At 35.2% G+C, this 23,168-nt stretch overlaps 1 protein-coding gene across 3 annotated transcripts in view; it reads right to left on the bottom strand.

Annotated features, from left to right (window-relative positions):
- The window catches only part of LOC125074628, an 82,305-nt gene that overhangs the window by 58,818 nt on the left and 319 nt on the right, over window positions 1-23,168 (bottom strand). The window lies entirely within an intron of this gene.

Raw genomic sequence — 23,168 nt, 5'->3', positions numbered from 1 at the left:
ATTGCATCTAGTGGGCTTATGTCACAGTCTACAGACCTCGAAGATTCGAGTTCAAAATGATAGGACCTTTAAAAAAACCTTGTGATTTTTCTGTCGAGAAATTCACAGGCCGTGTCCGTGCCTTTTAACACTTTTTAGATTTGATCAGGTGTGGCGGTTTACAATTTATCTTATTTATTTGATCTCAGCAGATCTTTGCTGGAGTTGGAGCTTTTCTTGTCCTTCTAGACAGACGTAGAACAACCCTGACTGTTTTTTTTTAATGTTACTTATAATTCTATTTATGAAAAAAGGTTACATAAACTTTAATTACTATGTTTTTTTTTTAAAGCAAGGAGTTCGTAAGATGGCTGTGGATATCTATTTGTCCTGTGTTGTTGGTCGTGTCAGTTTAGCGTCCTAACGGATCATGAAAGCGAGGCAATACAGAGTGCCCAAAAGTTTACGTATTCATCAGCACTTTGATAATATATTTTGTCGGAATCGGTCAGGAGGACGTCATCACCACTAGACTTCCTCGATAAACGACATAAGACGTAAAAGGAGAGGCGTATCGTATTATGACTGTGCAGAATGCAGTCATCCAAGATAAGTGATTCACGAGTTATGATATCACAAACAAACCCACTCACTCAAGGGAGATCAGTCACAGGACATATTATATGGACAAGTGTGAGTGTAAATAATAACATTGATCACTTTGATAGAGTCATTATATGTTCAGTCATTGATAAGCTTATAACGCCAAGTTTCCGACTCCGCAAAGTCAATAAATCCTGCTTGAAACAAGGTATCCGTTTCTATAATAAAAATCTGCAGATATTTTTAAATAACATACATACATATATTTTTGCAACCGATGTGTTTATTACCTATATGATTTGTATACTACAGTATAGTCTTTTTATAATCTTTATATTTTGCACAAGTCATATATTATTCATGTAGTTATTTTACTTTTTTAAATGCCTAGTTCACTATTGTTGTAATGTGGTTGTGGTTATACTATATATTATTGATGTTTTAATTCCAGCGAATGACACAGTAGATACGCTCCCACAGAGTATTGATACATGTAGATTATAGTAAACACTCTAAAACAAATTGTCTGTGGACAGACTTTGGACAATATTTCGTTGTATTCAAATTTCTTTTTTTTTTTTATTAGCTTTAAAAAGATTTACTATTTTTTTTTTTTTGCTTTTTTTTTTTAAATAACTTTTTTTTTTTTTTAAATCTTAATTTATCTATGTCTGGGTTGTATATTTGATACTTACGGGAAAAGTTTAAGTATTTTACTTTGCGAATGGTTTCTTGGTTTTTATTAGTACTCTGAATATTTTTTTTTTTTTTTTTATAATTATTGCTACTTTTTTTTTTTTTTTTTGTTCACTTTTTTTGTATATTTTTTTTTTTTTTTTGCTTTTTTGCTTGTTTCTTAGTGGCTTTAGTCAGCTTCTCGTAGCTGGTGGAAATGTGAATTGAGCTCAAGTTGTTTTGTTTTTATTATTTTTATTATTTTATTAATATACATTTTTTAAATTATATAGTATTTTTATCAAACATTTACATTCATATACATTATAAATATATTTTTATTTTTTATTTTATTTATTTGATTTATATTATGAGTCAGAACGATGATGATTCGTCGGATACATTTTGTACTTGTAGTGAAACAGATAGCAATGACAGTTTTCTTAGTCTACCCACACTTTGCGATGAATTAAATGCACAGTTTAGCGACGCTTCAAAGCTTTTTAACTTGGTTCACATTAATGCTCAGAGTGTTCCCGCTCATTTTTCGGATATGTTGACTTCGTTTCAAAATAATAATTTGCATGCTATTTTGGTTTCAGAATCATGGCTGAAACCATGTCACCCTTCGACATCATTCAGCTTACCGGGTTTTCGCTTGATTCGGAATGACCGTTTAGGTCGTTCTGGAGGCGGTGTTGCCATTTATTTGCGATCGCACATTCCTTTTACTGTTATTGATTTATCGCAACACCAAAATAGCCCCGGAGCAGAACATCTATTTATTGAGGTCCTATTTTCCAACACCAAGCTTCTTTTAGGCGTTTACTATAATCCTAGCCTTACCATCGATTATTTTATGTCTTTTGAACACCTTTTAGAAAAATATGCTCCTCTGTATACACATAAAATAATAATGGGCGATTTTAATACTTGTCTTCTTAAAAATGACTTTCGAACTTCACGCTTTACTTCTATTGTACAAGCAGCTGACATGCACATATTGCCACTGTCTGCGACCCACACATTTCCTAACTGCTTACCTTCTCTGCTCGATTTAATCCTTGTCTCTTCTGACACTCATGTCGAAAAATTCGGTCAATTTGCTGCTACTGCCTTTTCCTATCATGATCTTCTTTTCTTGTCTTACAAACTAAGACCTCCTAAAGCTAAACGTAAAATTGTTATGAGGCGTAATTTTTGTAGGGTTAACTTTGAAAGGCTCGTTGAGGATGTGTCGAATATCGACTGGTCCGGAGTGCTTAATGCTTCATCAATTGATGAGAAGCTAAATACTTTCAATATCCTCTTAACTCAACTTTATGACAAGCATGCTCCTATTCGACCAGTGCTACTGAAACATCTGCCGGCACCATGGTTGACTGACGAAGTGAAATCCTTGCAAAAGAAAAGGAATATAGCCAAAGCTAATTTTAGACTTGATCCCAATGACATAAATCGTGAGAAGTACCGGAGAGCTCGGAATCGCTGTAACAGGCTTTGTAGGGATGAACATCGACGCCATATCTATAAGTCAGTTATTGAGGAAAATGACTCAGCCCGAGTTTGGAATTTCCTCAAATCACTAGGAGTTGGGAAACAACAACAAGATCTATATTCTGAAAACATAAATCTAAATTTACTAAATCAGCATTTCTCATCCTCTGTCACTATTGATAATACAACAAAATTAAATACAATTTCTAAAATTTCTTCTTCCACAACTCCTGATCTTCCCTCTTTTCGATTCAGTCAATTCACGTGTAGTGATGTTAAGAAGAATATTCTTGCCGTATCATCTAACAGTGTTGGTTCTGATTGCATTAGTCGCCAAATGATAATTCCTATTATAGATAATTTAGTTCCTATAATAACAAATATTTTAAATTTTTCCATTGAGAGTGGCACATTTCCTTCTTGTTGGAAAGATGCTTTAATCATTCCCTTGCCAAAAAAACCCACCTCGACTTCCTTTTCCGATCTACGTCCTATATCTATTCTTCCTTTCCTCTCTAAAGTTCTTGAACGTCTAACTTATAATCAACTTAATCTTTTCCTCTGTAGATACAATCTTTTCAATCCCTTTCAATCCGGATTCCGCTCCGGCCATAGTACGACTACGGCATTAGTAAAAATCACTGATGATATTCGCATGGCTAAAGACAAGCGTCAGCTCACTGTTTTGACTTTACTCGACTTCAGTAATGAATAGTGTAGATTTTGACATCTTGCTTGCCGTATTGCGTTCTCTTAACATTTCTCCTATAACGATTGACTGGTTTCACTCTTACTTGCACGGTCGCCGGCATCGAGTGCGACTTAACGACACTTTTTCTGACTGGACTACCGTCAAAGCTGGTGTACCGCAAGGTGGCGTGATGTCTCCACTTCTATTTTCACTTTTTATTAATACTATTACCAAATATATTTTTTCTTCCTACCACCTGTATGCTGACGATCTCCAGATTTACATGCACACAAACATAGAAGATCTGCCTAATACGATAGGTACCATAAATAAAGACCTCGAACATATCAACAGATGGAGCAGAGAGTTTGGTTTGCAGGTTAATCCTTCCAAATCGCAAGCTATAATTATCGGAAGTCAACAGCTTATTTCGCGGATTAATTGCTCGATTGTGCCTCAAATTACTTTTGCCGGTGTCATTATCCCTTACAGTGAAACAGTCAAGAACTTAGGTATAACATTTGATAAATTTTTGTCGTGGGATCCACAGATATGTGAAGTTAGCAGGAAAATATTTTCATCAATCGGTTCACTAAGAAGGTTGCGTAATTTTCTTCCTTTTCCAACTAAAGTTGCTCTTGCCAAGTCTCTTCTTCATCCTATCCTTGATTACGCCGATACTTGCTATCTAGACTTAAGGGAGGATCAGCTGAATAAACTTGAGCGTCTCCAAAACCTCTGTATTCGGTTCATATTTGGACTTCGCAAGTATGACCACGTTTCTGAGTTTCGTGAAGGGCTCAAGTGGCTTCCTATACGTCTTCGCAGGAGTACGCACATACTATCTCTTCTATATTCTATATTATTTAGTCCTATTCTCCCTTCGTATTTAAAGGAAAACTTTGAATTTCTCTGTGACTCCCATAATAGATCGCTTCGTTCCAGTGAACGTCTCACTTTGAAAATTCGCAATCACTCCACTACTTATTACAGCAAGTCCTTTTGTATTGAAGCAGCACGCTTGTGGAATACCCTTCCGTTACACATTAGGCATGCGAAATCACTTAAATCTTTTAAAAATAAAGTTAAGGAATACTATTTAAGGCTTTAAGTTTGCTGTCAATTACATTATCACTAGCTATTTATATTTGTATTCGATTGTACTCGTACATAAGTTTATGACATGCTATGTATATCTATATGTATGTATGTGTGTATGTATGTATGTATGTATGTATGTATGTATATATGTATGTATGTATGTATGTATGTATGTATGTACGTAGGTATGTATCTATGTATGTATGTATGTATGTTGGTAGGTATGTTTTATGTTTCGATATATATGTATATGTATTTGGGTAATATATTTATCTTGTTTAGTGTAATAATTTGTGTATAAATATAATTTCATATAGTATTTAACTTCTGTGCTGTACACCCGCTTTCCGCTTTTTCACATTAACTCCTCCATGCTGGTTGTCTGGAAGAAATCGCTGTTAAGCGATAAGACCGCCTGTTGTACATTTTTTTTTTTTTTTAATATTGTGTTATTGAATGTAAGTTTTTTTTTACTTGTGTGTGTACAATAAAGAGTTATTATTATTATTATTATTATTATTACATAACATAACATAAGCAGCCCGTAAATGTCCCACTGCTGGGATAAAGGCCTCCTCTCCCTTTGAGGAGAAGGTTTGGAGCATATTCCACCACGCTGCTCCAATGCGGGTTGGCGGAATACACATGTGGCTGAATTTCGTTGAAATTAGACACATGCAGGTTTCCTCACGATGTTTTCCTTCACCGCCGAGCACGAGATGAATTATAAACACAAATTAAGCACATGAAATTTCATTTTTAAATAATATATGGTAATATATAATATATATAAATACTGTATATAGTAGTTTTTTTATCTTTTTTATCCTAAATTTTTATCCTAATTACTGCAATCCAGCGGACCCTGCTCCGTGCTCGATCAGAGAGAGCACAGCCTCGGCGACTCTGATGTCGCGTTTATGTATACTCTCATAATACAATGGAACGGAAAACCCAACACGACCGGAAAGAGTTCAGGCGCGCACCCAATGGATTTACGGGCTTTCAGCACGGGAGTATACCCACTCCCAACTGTCAATACTCCGGGATGTTGCTGAGAAGTTTTCACCAGAAAAACTCAATAACTTTTTATCGGCCCGACTTGGATTTTCATTGCATTAATTGATATTTAAATTCGACATAAAGTTTTATACCCTGTACAAGATAGCTTGATCTTTTTGACAGATGTATTTTTTTCTGATCGACATAACTTTCTTTGCAATGACGAACATATTATTTTCTTAATTTAATGATATTAAAAATTTTAAAAATATTTAAAAAAAATAAATACATATAATACAAAAGTTTCTAAGGATTCAAGCGTTAAGACTTTTTTTCTAATAGATATTATTGTTTCAAAGTAAAATTTAAATAGAAACACTGAAAGTATCGTCGGACTGTAGGGACGCGAATAACAGGCAGTAACTGCTACAATTATCGATTACAAAAATCCTGATTAAAGATCATTGTTAAGTTATTGTTATGAACGGGGGTCCTTTTGGTTGGAGTGTTTTTATCTGGTATAACTATTTTTAGAAAAATTGAATTCTAATTCCATCGTTCCATCGACCGTTATATAAATGTTATATTTTCTGTTTCCCATCACTAGCCCGTCTGTCAAAAAGATCAAGCTAACTTGAACAGGGTATAAGTTCATAGATTTTGATGACGCGCATTCATATTTAAGAAACGCCACGCCACAAAATATTCATTATCATTAATTATATAACAATTAATGTGTACGTACTTAATTATAATTGAATTCTCAATTAACGATGTTTTTCATATATTTGATTGAAATGTATTAACCAATTGAAAATTTAATTTAGCTGTTTTTACTCCTAACTGAATTATCTTTTTATCTGACGTTTTGATTCTGGATTCACGCACCCACAAAAAATCATATCTCTACTATTTACCTACAAACACTTTACATAAGATACTTTTTGTAGTCACCTAGGCGATATTTCTAATGTATTTTAATTATATCAACTTTCGGGAGAGGACTGATTAGCCGTATACAGGTTATTTAATCAGCCTAGCTAGGACAGCCAGTACTTGATCTGTGTTTCGTTTGATGACCATTTTGTTATACATTAAGACTTTTGTCACAGTTCAACCATGTAATTGTTTTTAAAGATGTATTATAGATACGACGACCTCCGTGGTCGAACAGTGTGTACACCGGTTTTCATGGTTTCAGAAAAAGTTCATTAGTTTTCTATGTTGTCCTGGATCTGGGTGTATGTGATGCCGTCGTTACGTCTGATTTTCCATAACACAAGTGCTTTAGCTAATTACATTGGGATCAGAGTAATGTATGTGATGTCCAATATTTATATTTATTTATTTAAATACACGATAAATATTTAGATAACACTTTATATCACGTGTCAAGTTACCGCCGGTTCCGACAGTAGATCCTACCGAGAAACTAGCAAGAAACTCAGTAGTAACTGTTTTCCATCAGAATTTATGTCATTTAAATATAAGTTTATTCTGTTTGGAAATAAACAAGTACTAACTCCAAGTTTTTTGTCGTAAATATAATCTTGTATTGAGTAATATGCCTTATTTATCAATCTTTTTTTGACATGAGATTTAAGTTTATGGTACTTATGTGCGGCGGTGGCGTCGACACGTAAGTACCAAATTTATTAGTGAGCAAAGTTAAAAATAACATTGATATATTATTATACAAAGGCATATCGCGTCACAGGGAAAGAAGGATGTATTATCTTTGGGAAGTCGTTGCTTAAAATCGACAATTCTGACACCTGTCCTACTTTTCCTAAATTTACTATACTAATTATAATGTCATATATTTAAAACCATTAGATATCGCTATATTATATATTATTATTACTTGGTGGTAGGGCTTTGTGCAAGCCCGTCATGGTAGGTACCATCCACTCATCAGATATTCTACCGCCAAATAACAGTACTCTGTATTGTTGTGTTCCGGTTAGAAGGGTGAGTGAACAAGTGTAATCACAGGCACAAGGGACATAACATCTCAGTTCCCAAGGTTGGTGGCGCATAGGTGATGTAAGCAATGGTATTTCTTACAGCGCCTTTGTCTATCGGCGGTGGTGACCACATAACATCAGGTGGCTCATATGCTCGTCCGCCAACCAATGCCATAAAAAAAACATTACAAAAAGTTGATGTAATGTTTATTATATTTATAAATTTAATTTTTCGCGCTTTTGTGATATATGTACTTCGCCTATAATAATATATATGTATATATATATATATCGCAGTGGTGATCTCTTACTATTAGACCATTAGCTCGTCCTCCACCAGAATAAAACGCATACGAAATTTCTTTTTATTATAAAAAATGAAAAACATACTAAAAATAATGCAATTCGTATCAGCTAGCAAATATTTTTATTCATCATTTTCGATTAGATAAAGCGTGTCAAAACTTCAGCCTAGTTATTATGATAAATAATTCGAGCTATTCCGTAACTCACTTCGTATATCACCGTCGGAAACCGACTTACGATGATATGTTACATGCGCGTGTTATACTTCTCTTTTAAGACAAATTATTGTGTTGTCCGGAAAGTTAAAGTTCTCTTCTCTTCTGTTCTATAATATGCATGTATTATACATATAAAGCTTCCTATTGAATCGTTCCGTTTATTGACGAAAACCGCATTAAAATGCCTTGGGTAGTTTAAAAGATCCAAGCGTACAGCGGGAAGCGACTTTGTTTTATACTACGTACAGATAGGTATGTGGGCATTCTGGAAAATGGGCTAACTGTTGGGATGTGGTCGTAGACGTTGGCGTTGTAAGATATATTAACCATTCCCCGCATCGCCAGTTCATAACCAACCTTGGAAGCCAAGATGATGTCCCCTGTGACTGTAGTTACACTGGGTCACTCACGAAGCAAACGTAGTTGAGTCTATGTTATTGTTTACAATCTATTCTGATATTATAAATGCGAAAGTAGGTGTCTGTCTATCTGTTACGCGTTTGCTACACGACTGAACCGAATTTGATGAAATTTGATACGAAGTAAGCTTGGACCACCAAAAAAATCAAAATATATATTATTCAAGTAGGCTTTTACAATCACCTTTGAATCATAATTTTACAAACTATATTAAGTTAACCTACCGCCGGAATGTAGATTCAGCCGCGAAGAACCGGCAAGGAAGAACATAGGCTTTATATCTAAATCCGAGACAAATGCTAAGAAATGGTTAATATTTCTAACATCCCCTATGTCTATGGGTAATGGTGACCACTCACCATCAGATGACTCATTAGCATGTCCACCATAATTTATTAAAAATAAACATATACGTCGCAGGTTCAAATCCAAGTATTTATAACAGATCTCATCTGTCGTTATTATCAAAGATATATATCGCATAGCACTGCATAGCGTTTTCAATCGATGGTCGACCGGTATTACTAACGTGCCGTTATCCACTCGTGACGTCTAAGTTAACGCGGTTTACTGAATCTATTAATTATATAGTTCGTTCCGGCTTCGCTTGACAATTTCGTGTTGGAATCTTTAAGTTTTAACCGACATTGCGTTGCGGTCTCGCTTTCCGATATGATCCTTCGTTTATTTATTTTAAATTACATTGAGGATTTTGAAGCGATTTTTTTTACATTAAGAACCTGTAAATTTCCCACTGCTGGACTAAGGCCTTCTCTTCCTTTTGAGGAGAACGTTTGGAACATATTCCAACATGCGGGTAGAATACACATGCAGCAGAATTTCGTTGAAATTAGACACATGCAGGCTTCCCGATGTTTTTCCTTAACCGCCGAGCACGAGATGAATTATAAACACAAATTAAGCACATGAAAATTCAGTGGTGCTTGCCTGGGTTTGAACCCGAAATCATCGGTTAAGACGCACGCGTTCTAACCACTGGGCCATCTCGTCCCTTATAATTAAGGCAGTTAATTAACAAAACATTAATAATTGTGGCATATTATTCAACACAAGATTATATAGATAAAAAAGCGTGGAGTCAATATACTTGTTGACTTTAAGTAGGATATTATATATAATTGTGTTTAACTAACATACATAACTTTGTACTTTAAATGTTGGAAAAACTACTGAGTTTCTTGCCGGTTCTTCTCGGTAGAATTATCATTCTGAATCGGTGGGAGCTTTACTTGATATAGTTCCGTAAGACGACGATTCAAAAGTTGTAAAAGCTTACTTGAATAAAGTATATTTTGATTTTGCTATGAATTCCATATAGTAAACAAATTTTACAAGAATTGTGAATGATATTCAGATAAAATGATATTAATAAGATGACAAGTTAAAGTTATCTTTAATGTGAAGTTTTTCTAGAAGATCGTAAGCGCGTCCAAGCATTACTTTTAATTGAATTTCTCATAATAGTTTAAATGATTTTATGGGACAGGAACATATTGACTACGATTCTTGAGGTTTGGTATACGTTATTATTTTTTGCAATCGATACACGATTGAAGTAACTTTGTACGATAGAAAAGAGGAACAGATGTTCAGACTTTGACCACTTTAGAACTCATTTTCCATTGATTCAGAATAAGAATAGTTCATTGAAAATTATATCGCCGTGCTTAACATGCATTACACCAAGTATCTTAGGAATCAATTTTAAGAAAAAAAAAAAATGAGATCTCATTGAGCTTCCAGAAGTTCCCAAGTCGAAGGCCGAGCCTTTCAACGACCTTGAATAGAAGTATAGTTAAAAAAAAAGTCAATTGACCGAGCCTTTACCTGAGCTTGAAGAAAAATATCTTAAGTTAGTAATATTAAGGTCGAGATCAACAGCGTTTTGCCGAGTTGTTGTTGTTGTTTTCGAGGTTCAAAATTCTTACAGCACCAATGTCTACTACTGACTTTTTTTGGTGACCACTTAGCATCAGGGGCCCGCTGCAAGTCTTAAAAGATAAAATTAGTTCACGGATATGTGCAATTTCGTAAAACTGTTCAGTCGACAATCACTTTTAGAGAGTCCCTCAGAGTTAACATATATAATGGCTGACATTTGACAGTTGCTGGTAGTGTGCGTGTGTAGTACGCGAAATTGTCTATGAGTGCGTATGCCTGAGTGTTTGTAAATATTTGTCTATTTTCGGTTTCATCGTGTTAAGAGCTACGTCTGTCGTTTATTTTCGCACACTTTCTCAGTTGATGTAGGTATGTTTAATTGTTTATATGTAATGGTGTCCTCTTGACCGATTTTGGCTACCATCGCTAATGATAAGGACGACTAGACATGTTTTAGAGCAAGTGTGTGCGTAAACCCAGATGTCTTTTTCGTTGGTCTTATAATTCGATAAGACGGCAAATAGCACGACCGGAAATATCCAGGCTCAACAACGACAGCTTTACTTGGTTCCCATAGCACGGAATCATACACTTCCAAATTCAGGACTCTTTTCACTGGTCTGACCTTAGGATTGAAGCTAGAATTTTGGAATCTACGGTCTTATATATAGCCACTGAAACAACGAGGTAGGTCGTACTATATGGTCCAATAAAGGTCGACCTTCAAGTGAATTCCACAAACAAATCGAAATAGACCACAGATTATTAATTTCCCGGTAAAGTTGTTGCTAGTACCGAATACCGGGAACGCGTAGACGTTCAACAACATGACGAATTTTCCTCGTTTCCTTCTAAATCTATTTCAGTTAAAATCTCAATTACAATGAATTGACGTAATTGTTGATTAATGAAGATATTGCGGTTTTGAAATGTCCTTTATATGTGTGCGTGCGTGCCAGCTTGCTCGTGTGTGTTTAAATGCGCTTGTTACAACCCGGTACCGATAGATGGCGCTGTTTCAATATGTCAAATTTTTGAATCGCGCTGGCTAGATATTCGTTTGGATCACCCTGAGGTAGAGCAGATTGCAACCCTATCGACTCCGTTCTGAGCCGAGGTTCAATCCCATAGGAGACACCCTCAGGACGAACGTCACCCTCGGGCTCGAAAGGGCTTAAGTTTCAAGGCTAAGTCTAGTACTCGCCCCAACGTCCTGTGATGCTGTATAGTGAAGTAGGTCCAACAGCATTACTACATACATGATACAAAAAAAGAGAAGTCTCCGAGCCATTATGTGGGCTTCCAACCTGTGGGGCAGAACTATCGACAGTTGATCTCGAAAACTATTCAGGTTGATATATTGATATCGACAGTTTTATTTTGACCAATACTATCGATGTACCGATAGTATTGGTCAAAACGATAGTTCAGGTTAAAAGTAATGGTTTTTCAATACTATCGATAGTATTAACACGTGACAATCCTATCTATAACCTATCGATATTATCGCTAAGACCTTAACTATCGATAGCGACTATCGATATGGAACACTACTTCCAACACCTTTCAGTCAACCATAATTTGAGTAGTGTAGCTCGTCTAGCCAGTGACCGAAAAAAAACAACGATTCCGCACCCCACCGATCGCCCTCACCCAATAGACTGCGCCCTAAGCCGAGGTGGCCTGAGTCCATCCTCAATTCTTCAAGAATTGAAGATGGACGTCACTCGGAGCCAGAGATGGCTCAAATATCAAGGCGGAGTTTAGTACTCACCCCAACGCTGTCGATGTAAAGTTCACTAGGGCCAACATAATAACAATAACAAAAAGAGCTTCCTTAACTAGAAACATATATATACGTTGCTAGCAAAATCTCTTCAAGAACATGAATATTACATATGATTTATTTAACAGTCAATTCTTACTAACATAGTATAGCCCTAGTAATATATAAAGTAGCAGGCTTTAGCTTCATCGGAGGGGTAAATAGGAACATTAGTCAGAGTCGGATTTAAACGTCTGGATGCCCTAGAATCATAAAGGAGTGGAGGCCCTAGAGCAACAGAGGCGGGAAGACCCTAATAATTATATTATGAATTAATTAAAATATTTTAATTTCAATATCGGTATCTCTTAAAACAGTAAATAGTGACTTTATTATAATTTGTCCATATCTTGATATCTGTCAGCTCGTCGGAATCTCTCGTGAGGAAATAAAAATAAAACCCGGCCCTGATATCAGTAACTCCTCATAGTGGGACATTGCTAACAAAAAAACTATACAATCTTTTGATTAATTCTAAATTTCTAAATAGATCCATGTTAACCATTTGACAATACACATCCCGCCAAAACCACTTGAAAAACTTTGTAACCAAATTTCAAACGCATTTGTCAAAGATCGCAATACAAAAAAAAAAAAACAATAAGATATAAAAAAAAATTGTCACGTGACGTTTCTATTTAAAAACAGAATACTTAATTATCCTTTACCTAATTCCGAACAATACATGAAGCAATGTGCGGTTAATATTTATTTATACGGACGCCATTACGAAATATGACTTTAAATCAAATTACACGGACATAGAACACTGATGTGTTTGGAAGCGCTACGTGTTCGTTAAAAATATATATGTCATATATTTAAAAAAAAATTTTGTGAGCCGAGATGGCCCAGTGATTAGAACACGTGCATCTTAACCGATGATTTCGGGTTCAAAGCTAGGCAAGCACCACTGAACTTACATGTGCTTAATTTGTGTTTATAATTCATCTCGTGCTCGGCGGTGAAGGAAAACATCGTGAGGAAACCTGCATGTGTCTAATTTCAACGAAATTCTGCCACATGTGTATTCCACCCGCATTGGAGCAGTGTGGTGGAATATGCTCCATACCTTATCCTCGAAGGGAGAGGAGGCCTTAGCCCAGCAGTCAGAAATTTACAGGCTATTAATGTAAGTCTAGTCACGTGCTTCATATTAAAATAAATACTGCCATAATATCTCAGACAGAGTTTTAACTCATGATCTCCCTTGGGGCAACGTATACGCTTCTACAACAGGATCCCAGAAAGCGTTCAAAATGCTTCTGTTGCGAAATTTAAAAAAAATTGTTAAGGAACGCTTGTGTGCGAAAGGTTACTATACAATTAGTGAGTTTATGTTTGATAGCACACCTTGGGAATGAAACGATCGCCTCCTGGCTGTTTCTATTCAAATACAATCATGTATATAACTAATTTGACGAAAAAAAAAGACCCGCTGAGTTTCTTTCGCCGGTTCATCTCAGGTCAGGGTGTTTCCTTTTCCGAACCGGTGGTAGTGTTTAATTTGGCTATCAATAAGTGAGTGTAATGCTTCTATATTGAATAAAGGAATTTGAGTTTGAGTAGATGGACAGGCAAATGGGATAACTGATGGTAGTGGTCACCACCGCCCTTGCACATTGGCGCTGTAAGAAATATTAACGACTAACTTTGACTAACAACTTATGTCCCTTATAACTGTAGCTCTCTCTTATCGGTACATCTGATGTGTGGAGGTACCTACCCAGACGGGCTGGCACAAAGCCCTACCACCAAGTAAAGTACTTAAATATAACATAATATATCACCAATTAAACTAGTACATGTATTAAGTTATGTTACTTAAGTTGTGATTTACTTTAACGTATAATCACATACAAACACAGCTCGAATATATAAATAAACATACATATGCGTGGAATAATTTATGACATAGTTTTTTTTTACAAATACGAGTATTCTATCTGTGTAACTAATGAATCAAGAACTTCAATCAATTGAATTGAATCAAATATGCCGAATGAAAAATATAGTATTGTAAAATAGAGAACCTCCTTTTTAAGTCGGTTAAGAAGATTAACAAGATGGTCTAGTGGTTAGAACTTAATCTTCTTAATCGATGATTGCGGGTTCAAACCGAGGCAAGCACCACTGAATTTCCGTTTGTTTAATTTGTGGATTAATTGAAGGAAAACATCATGTGTCTAATTTCCAATTTCCATGACATTCCGACACATGTGCATCCATCAATCCACATTGGAGCAGCGTGGTGGAATAGGGAATTTGTATTAAATACTAGTTCACGCCTTTTGGTCGAGTAGGTGTGTACACCGGTTTTCATGGGTACGCCACTCCGAGGTACCGGGTTCGATTCGCGGCCGAGTCGATGTAGAAAAAGTTCATTAATTTTCTATGTCGTCTAGGGTCTGGGTGCTCGTGGTACCGTCGTTACTTCTGATTTTCCACAAAAAAGTGCTTTAGCTACTCACATTGGGATCAGAGTAATGCAAGTGATATAATATTTATAAAAAAAAAGATGGTAAGGAACTATCGTAGGAATTTACAACAAAGACTTACAGATGCGTTGCGGCCTTAAATTGAGGATTAGTCTACTTTTCTTAAAGCTGGTTCGAGTTGTTGTGTTAGGCAGAAAATGTCTTAAGAATTGTGGATTGCCAGACACCGAAGTGTGAATAGAATTTCGTATTCTTCTTTCAATCCTGAAATGTCACAACCGCCGTAAGCTGATATGCTATTTTGTTGTGTGTGTTGTGTAGTGATATGCGTCGTCTTTGTTTGACATTTCACGGTCATTTTTGTCATAATTTTCGAGTTTGTTCTTTTATTTTTAAATGATAAACCGATTACAAAGTCACTCAAGAGTAGTTTTTACAGATTTTGCCTTTTCTCTTCATTGACTTGTTGAAGTAATACTTCTCAAACGACGATTCATTAATAGATACGAGGACGAGGATGAGAGCAAGATTTAAATAACGCGTCATGTATAGCATTATTCGTTACAAGAGAGAGAAGAAAGATATGCCGTAGGAAACTGAAAAGAGACCTATATATTCTGACGATACAGCAGTTGACCGAAAGAGAGCAAGGTATACAAGGCGATTGAATAAAAAAGTATGGCGTATGCGCGTTTTAGATGTACGTCTCAGATGATCACCATCATCAGCCTTCATTCGTCCACTGCTGGACATAGGCCAAATGCACGCCACTGTGGTTTTTCTTCGGCAACTCGCATCCAACTCCTGCCAGCGGTCTTGCGCAAATGCCACTCAGATGCTACATATAACACAATACTTGGTAATATGTTCCGGTTTGAAGGGTGAGTGAGCCATATAACTACAGGCACAAGAGAGATAACATCTTAGTTCCCAAGGTTGATGGCGCATTAGCGAAGTAAAGAATTGTTAATAGCTCTAACAGCGCCAATGTCTATGGGCGGTGGTGACCACTTCATCAGGTCAGGACATCAGGTGGCCCATTTAGCGGTCCACCTACCTATTACATTTAAAAAATGGAGTTATTACAATAATATTCATTATCATTTGGGACGTTTCGCTTCTGTCACGTGCAGTGTGCTGCACGCGCGATTTTCATTACAATTCTCTCGTGTAAAACGAATCGTGACCTTGGATATCTAAATCAGGATCGGTATTAGTCAATTAGATTAATCACGGTGAAGTAAAAAGCGTAGCAAATCGACGCTGATAGTCGATTGATTAGCATTAGTCATGACTTGACATGTTTAGCAGTTTTCAATTTGAAAATGCATTAACTACATCCATCAAAACATGACCTTTTATCGCAAAACATCAGAACTATTACCGCCGTCGTGATTTCAAAGTTGATTCGAAGAGTTTACCAAACAAATAATTCGTTCCAGGGTTGATATTGATAGATTAATGTTGGAAATGCAAACACCAAAGAGATGAGGAAAGACTTTTAATCCGTATATTAACACATTCGAGAACGTTCCAGAAGCAAGTGAGAGATGTCAATTTTTAAAAACTATACGGTTAAGGAACATTCTTTAAGACCCAATTATTAAGCATTTACAGAGTAAGTTACAATAGACATTATGTGAGACCTAATTCATAATTATTTTCTTATGACATTGCGTTTATAAAGACAGCTCTAATAGATATTTGTTCAACAATATGAATATTTCTTAGTGATCTTTGGAAAATGTTTGAGAATGAATTCTATCGTGTAACCTGTACCTCCACTTCCCAAAGTCAGTAATTTCTTAATGGCAACTGTTTAACTTGGTGGTAGGGCTTTGTGCAAGTCTGGGTTAGTAGCACCCACTCAGATATTCTACCGCCAAACAGCATCACTCAGTATGTTGTCTTCCAGATTGAAGGTTGAGTGAACAAGTGTAAGGCACAAGGGACATAACATCGTAGTTCCCAAGGTAGGTGGGGCAATGGCTAAGAAATGGTTAATGTTTCTTATATCACCATTGTCTATGGACGGTGGTGACCACTTACCATCAGTTGGCCCGTTTGCTCGTCCGTCTACGGATATCATAAAAAAACTGTTTGGTAAAACCCCCAACTTCTCTTACCCCTTCAAGTCACTCTAATGGGGCAAACCCAGACTGATGCCGAGGATGATAAGAATTATTAACATAAATTAAACACATGAAAACCATGTGTTCTAAGTGCGGCCATATTGGTTCTTACTAAGATTAAGAGCTTATTCTACCCCAATGCTGCAGAGTGAGCTGGTGGATAGATGAGGCAGAATTGTATCCGATACCAGATGGCTTAAGATCAGTCGTCGCCTACTAAATCAAATCAATTTTATTCAAGTAAACTTCACAACGAAGCTTTTTTGAATCGTCGTTAATAAAATACTACCACCGTTTCGGAAAGAAGCCTCCAGTGAAAGGAAACCAGGCAAGAAACTCGCATAGTTGCTCTTATCAAATAAACAGATTTACAATGCTGTTTTTTTACAATAATTAGTGTCCTGTGATGGGACCCGAGCCTAAATCCAGGCGTTTTTTTTTCTAAAAACCACTCTTTTAATGAATAATAAGATTTATTTATTAATTTAGTCTCAATAAACTTTTTAAATTTCGTAAATGGCAAATTGGTTACATTTCCCGGTATCTTATTATATATGCGTATACAATTGCCCAAAAAAGTTCCCTATACCGTATGCAAACGGAAAGTAGGGGTTACAAGTTTATTCTTATTTCTTGTATTAATAGTACTACAAAATGCAACTGTCAACTTCCCATATCGGTTTTAATAAACCACAACAAGAGGTATTCATACACCATTTTCCTGGTGGTTTTCAAATAAACCAACAATTACCGCAATTAAAGTCAAGATTAATTTATTACGTATTGTAATCATACTTAGGTTCGTGTGAAGTGACGTCAGTGATATGTTTATTTATTTTAAATATTAGCTTTATGCCGGTTCTTCTCGGTAGAATCTACATTCAGAAACGGTAGTAGGTGATTGTTAAGTACTTGTGCTTGTTGAAGCGTACTTTAATAAAGTAAATTTTGATTTTGACTGATCATATTATTAGTTTATCCAAAAGAATAGATATCAGCCAGAAGACGTTATATGCTGTGGTATGTTTACGACTTATCCAAATCGTTAATATTATTGATGGTGATGGCGTTCTCCTGAGTGATTGGGGGGGGGGGTTGCGTCATTTATAAAGAAGACTAGCCAATTACGTTATTAGTGTATAATATGCGGACGGGCAAATGCGTTATAAAATATTGCCCATTTCTTAAGTCGTCAATGTAATTTCTAAAAATATATTCTAAGTGAGCGTCTACGTAGCAAAGGGAGTTAGTGGTATGGTTTTAAGCCAATCGGATTTTTAGTTTCGGTGATGAGTGGGACGGGCATAAGGACCACCTGATGGTAAGTGGTCACGACCAAAGGCAATGGTGCATTAAGAAATATCAACCATTCCCTACATCACCAATGCACCACCAACCTTGGGTATCAGATGTTATGTCTCTTGTGCCTGCAACAACTAGGTCACTCACACTTCAAATCGGAACACAAGAAATCCTACCACCAATATTTATAAAATATACTTATTACAAAATCATACTTAAAGTCAAGATTCAAATAATTCGTCAAATAAAATTTATAAAATCGATTATATAATTCTATTCTATTCGTGTTCCATACTCTGTGACCTCTGGCCTCACACACCTCTCTCGTGAAGAGGCGTGACACGGACACGCGGTCAAGTGCATAGATAATAAAATAATCGTCGCTTTCGCGCGCTAATTAATTTTGACATTTGTTTTTTTTTTTCTCGTCAATGAATCCAGCAAGTATTGTGATTGCCAGATGCAAAAAATGCATTTTAAGATGAGATTCTTAATTTATAAATATAGTAATTTAAATATATTATATATATTTTTGTAAAAAGTACATATGTGTTTTTTTTTAAGGAAGTGCACGCACGGTTAGGTACCACCAGATATTCTACCGCCAAACAGCAATTCTCAGTACTATTGTGTTCCGGTTTGAAGGGTGAGTGTGTCAGTGTAACTGATGCAGATAAATAACATCATAGTCTCCAAGGCTGGTGACGTATTAACTTAAGGAATAATTTATATTTTTTACAGTATCAAAGTGTATGGGTGGTGGTCGTCACCATCAGGTGGATTATGAACTACTATTTACGTCAGCGAGTTTTGTTCATTCGTGGCTTATATTAGTGCTTGTGTCTATATTGTTAAATCTTGCTTCATAAAAAAAAAAACATAAAACTCAGTTCAACGGATTAGCCATGTAAGTGTAACAGACAGACAGACAGACAGAGTTACTTTCGCATTTATAATATTAGTATAGATTAATAATATATTTCTCATATCGTAATCAACGAAAACTACCTCCACGCTTTTTTATCATGTATGTTATATGTTTATCGTGCATATAATGAGTATTATGTAACAATCGTTATCAATACATTAAAACATAAACATGAAATTTATTATTAGACAAACAACATCACTTTCATATATGTGTATATTGTATATGTATATTGCGTTGAAGAACTATCGATAGTTGACCTCGACAACTATTCAGGATATCGACAGTACTATCGATAGTATCGATAGCTCTCCGTGAGCAATACTATTGATTACGGCAATACTATCGATACTATCGCTAGCACCTTAACTATCGATATATCTATACTGGACTATCGATATGCAACACTAGTATGTTGCATATTTATGCAAAAAAAAATGCAATATATAATCAACTTATCATTGATAATGTTTAATTTCTATGTTTAAAACTCAATGGTATTTCTATCGACATTTTGTGTTAAGATTTACATTTTTCGTAAATACTGATTTTATAATTTGATAGTGCATGGTGAGATTACCAGTAAATTAGAATATTCGCCGAGATAGTTTCGAAATGTGATTCTGCTTCACTCGGTACCAGGTAGGTACCATCCATTCTTCGATGTTCTACCGCCAAACACCAGTACCGTTTGTGTACCGGTTTAAAGGGTGAGTGAGCCAGTAACTTCAAGCACAAGAGATATAACAACTTAGTTCCCAAGGTTGGTGGCGCATTGGCGATGTAAGGAATGGTTAATATTTACAGCGCCGTTGTCTATGGCCGGTGACCACTTACCATCAGATGGCATTAGCTCAGCTGCCTACCTTTATCATAAAATAGATATTGTACCTACTCTTGTTCGTCCTACTACAATAAATAAATATATGTAAACGATCTTTAATTACTTTTAATGAGACTAGCGATGACGAATAATTAGTTCCAGGGATTCCCTTACATACAAACAAATACCATTTACCTTATATTGTTACTAGTTTTCTTCTGCGGCTTTGCTCGCGGTTTTGGAGGTTTATTGGCAGATATTAGGCAAAAAGGTAAACCTATGTTCTTACTTGGAGTTCAAGTTTCAAACTAATTTTTAGTGAATAATCTATTTTAATCGAAGTTTTTAATATATAGTCTATTCCAATGGAAGTAGGAAAAAAGATAAACAAACCTTAGATTTAGGTATTTCATTCGACTTGCTCATAATTCAGCTTAATTGTGCACTACAGAGAGATCTTGATTCATGTATATTTTTTTGACGACCTCCGTGGTCGAGTAGTGTCTACAGCGGTTTTCCTGAGTATGCTACTCCGAGGTCCCCGGTTCGATTCTCGGCCGAGTCGATGTAGAAAAAGTTCATTAGTTTTCTATGTTGTTTTGGGTCTGGGTGTTTGTGGTACCGTCGTTACGTCTAATTTTCCATAACACGAGTGCTTTAGCCACTACATTGCACTTAACTACTTATAATCAACCTTAATGTTCCTTCCAAAATTCCGATAACAGTTCAGTCAACAAAACGCCTTTTTTTCGCAAATCCACAGTGAATATCATAGATTAATCGAGCTCTCGACCAATGATATCGCGTCAATTTGCTGTCAAATGTTGTTTATTTGGCTTTTCTCTTATGGTTGGAACGATACACGCGCAAGATTTATTTCTTCATAGTACAAATTCGCTTCCCGCTGTACGCTTGGATCTTTTAAACTACGCAACGGGTTTTAATGCGGTTTTTATCAATAGACGGAGCGATTCAAGAGGAAGGTTTATATGTATAATACATGCATATTGCTATAATACAAAAGTATATATATAGTTATAACATTCCTAGTCGGAAAAAAAATCGAGAATTTTTCTTTTAACGTTTGTTATTCAATCTTTAAATTATATTCAGATATCGTATCCGTGTGATGTCGGGACCGGAATCTAGTATACATATAATATAAGATACTAGCTAAACCTGCGGCTTTGCCCGCGCGAAATTTATAAAACACAAACTTAGGGTAGAGTTTCGTAAAATCGAAATCCCTTCTTAGCCGATGTCTACGCCCTATAAGGAACCTACCTGCTAAAGAAGTTTGTATGTGTTATAGTTTCTGAGATTTCGTATATATATATGTATATATATATATATATAAAACATTGTGTAAATGTTTGTTGTAATGATAATTTTACTCATTACGGTATCTGATACGTTATCAGTTTTGTAATAATATACGATTACATTTCGCGCGTCTCAATAATATCGTCATAGATTAAACACAATGTCACGCTGTTTCTTTTATAGGCAGGCCGACTGGCAACTTGACTTGGTGGTCAGAAATACATACATATCAACGGGGATGTATGTCGTTTGTGCTTGTTACCCCGGCTCACTCACTTTTAATACCGGAACACAATTATACTAATTATTTGATTTTTGGCGGTATAATAAAGACCTTTAAAGTTTTTCCTTTTTTGTAAAGTTATATAATGGTCTAGTAGCTAGATCAGGGCACAGATCTCGATGTCCTACCAATAAATATTTTTGGATTAATAAATCAAATAAAATCGGGGCATTAGCCTGACGCCTGGAAGCTAGAGGGTCCGTGCCTTGGAGAGCACGTAAAGCCAGTCCTGCGCCTCAACTCTTTCCGGTCACATATTTAGGAAATGCAGTCACATATTTAGTTTTGGTGACACTTATAAAATTAATGAGAACAATGAAAATAAAAATGATACCTGTATAATGAGGCTATATGATGTGATACATGGAGTAAGAAATTCGTTTTAGAAACACGTTTATAAAGAACATAAAAAAAAAATAAAGTCTTCAGTTTTGTTTTCAAGATAATCGGAACTGCAATTCAACGGGAAATAATTACGAGTATTTCTGTCATCATTCCAAAAGTTACGACTTGTACAGTCGGTACAGTTATTCTTAATCTGTCGAAGATAATTTGTCGTCCGGACATATGATGGATTAAGTTTATGAGATTATTGATGTTTAATATTAAGGAACGTTAAATTAACGCCCGTGACGTCAACGTAATTTAAAACGATTGGATTTTTGTAACATATATTTTTTTAATGTTTTTTTTTGGTAAAGGTAGACAGGCGGACAAGCAAATGGGCCACCTAATGGTAAGTAGTCACCACCGCCCATTGACAATGGCGCTGTAAGAAATACTAAACCATTTCTTACATTTTGCCAAAGTCAAATTAATATATATATATTAAATATAGCAGCAATACGCTTAGTTTTTGATTGTCAATAATCAACGGCTCGGAATGAGGCTTTCAAGGAATCATCACATATCGAAATTTGACTACAATTAAAAATTTTACGAAAACCTAAATGAATTTGAATGAATTTATTGATAACATCTAAAGATCGCCGATAAGTTACAAAACAAAACAGAAATAAAAATGTTTTTTCCTTTGCCTAATTATTTATTTAATTTAAATAAAAAAAGTAAAATGTCATTCGAGTTTCATATTAAAATCGTAAATTTACACTTATTAAATTTGTAAGACGTAAGAGACATAACATTGAGCGTTTAAACGCTTTTTTGATTGTAAATAATAACTTTCCTGTATTTTTGTATTGATACAATTATTACCACAGATATTATAAACATAAAATAGTGTGAATAAAAGCTGAGTTTAGACCAATTAAAATAAGTTTTCCTTCCTTAAACTGTTTGCCATTCAAGTAAAAAAAAGTTAATATCTCATTAGTATGTATATGTGTGATGTAGTTTTATCGTTGATTTGTAACTTTGCTCGTATTTTCAAATAAATTTATAAATTTTTGGTTTATAAGATTTATGCGTTATTATTTATAATTTCAGTACGGACTTTGATGTAATTTAGACAAAAAATAATAGTAATCTTTTTATTATCTAGGTACATATCATTTTACAATTGTATTCAAATTCGTTTACGAATAAATTTTTAGAATTATATTTAAAAAAATGCATCGTAATTAATATGTGTATTTGGATTTACACACAAGATAATTAATACTAATTACTCATAATTAATTAAATAGTAAAACTCTTAACTATATTTTATTCTCATATTTACATAAATTCATAAAATGTAATAATTAGCTGAGTAATTTTAATGCTATTACAATTATACCAAAAATGGTATTAA

Source organism: Vanessa atalanta, chromosome 28 (assembly GCF_905147765.1).
Source record: "Vanessa atalanta chromosome 28, ilVanAtal1.2, whole genome shotgun sequence".
Lineage (NCBI taxonomy): Eukaryota > Metazoa > Arthropoda > Insecta > Lepidoptera > Nymphalidae > Vanessa > Vanessa atalanta.
Note: the sequence above shows the minus strand (reverse complement) of the source record. Positions and strands in the feature narration are given on the sequence as shown.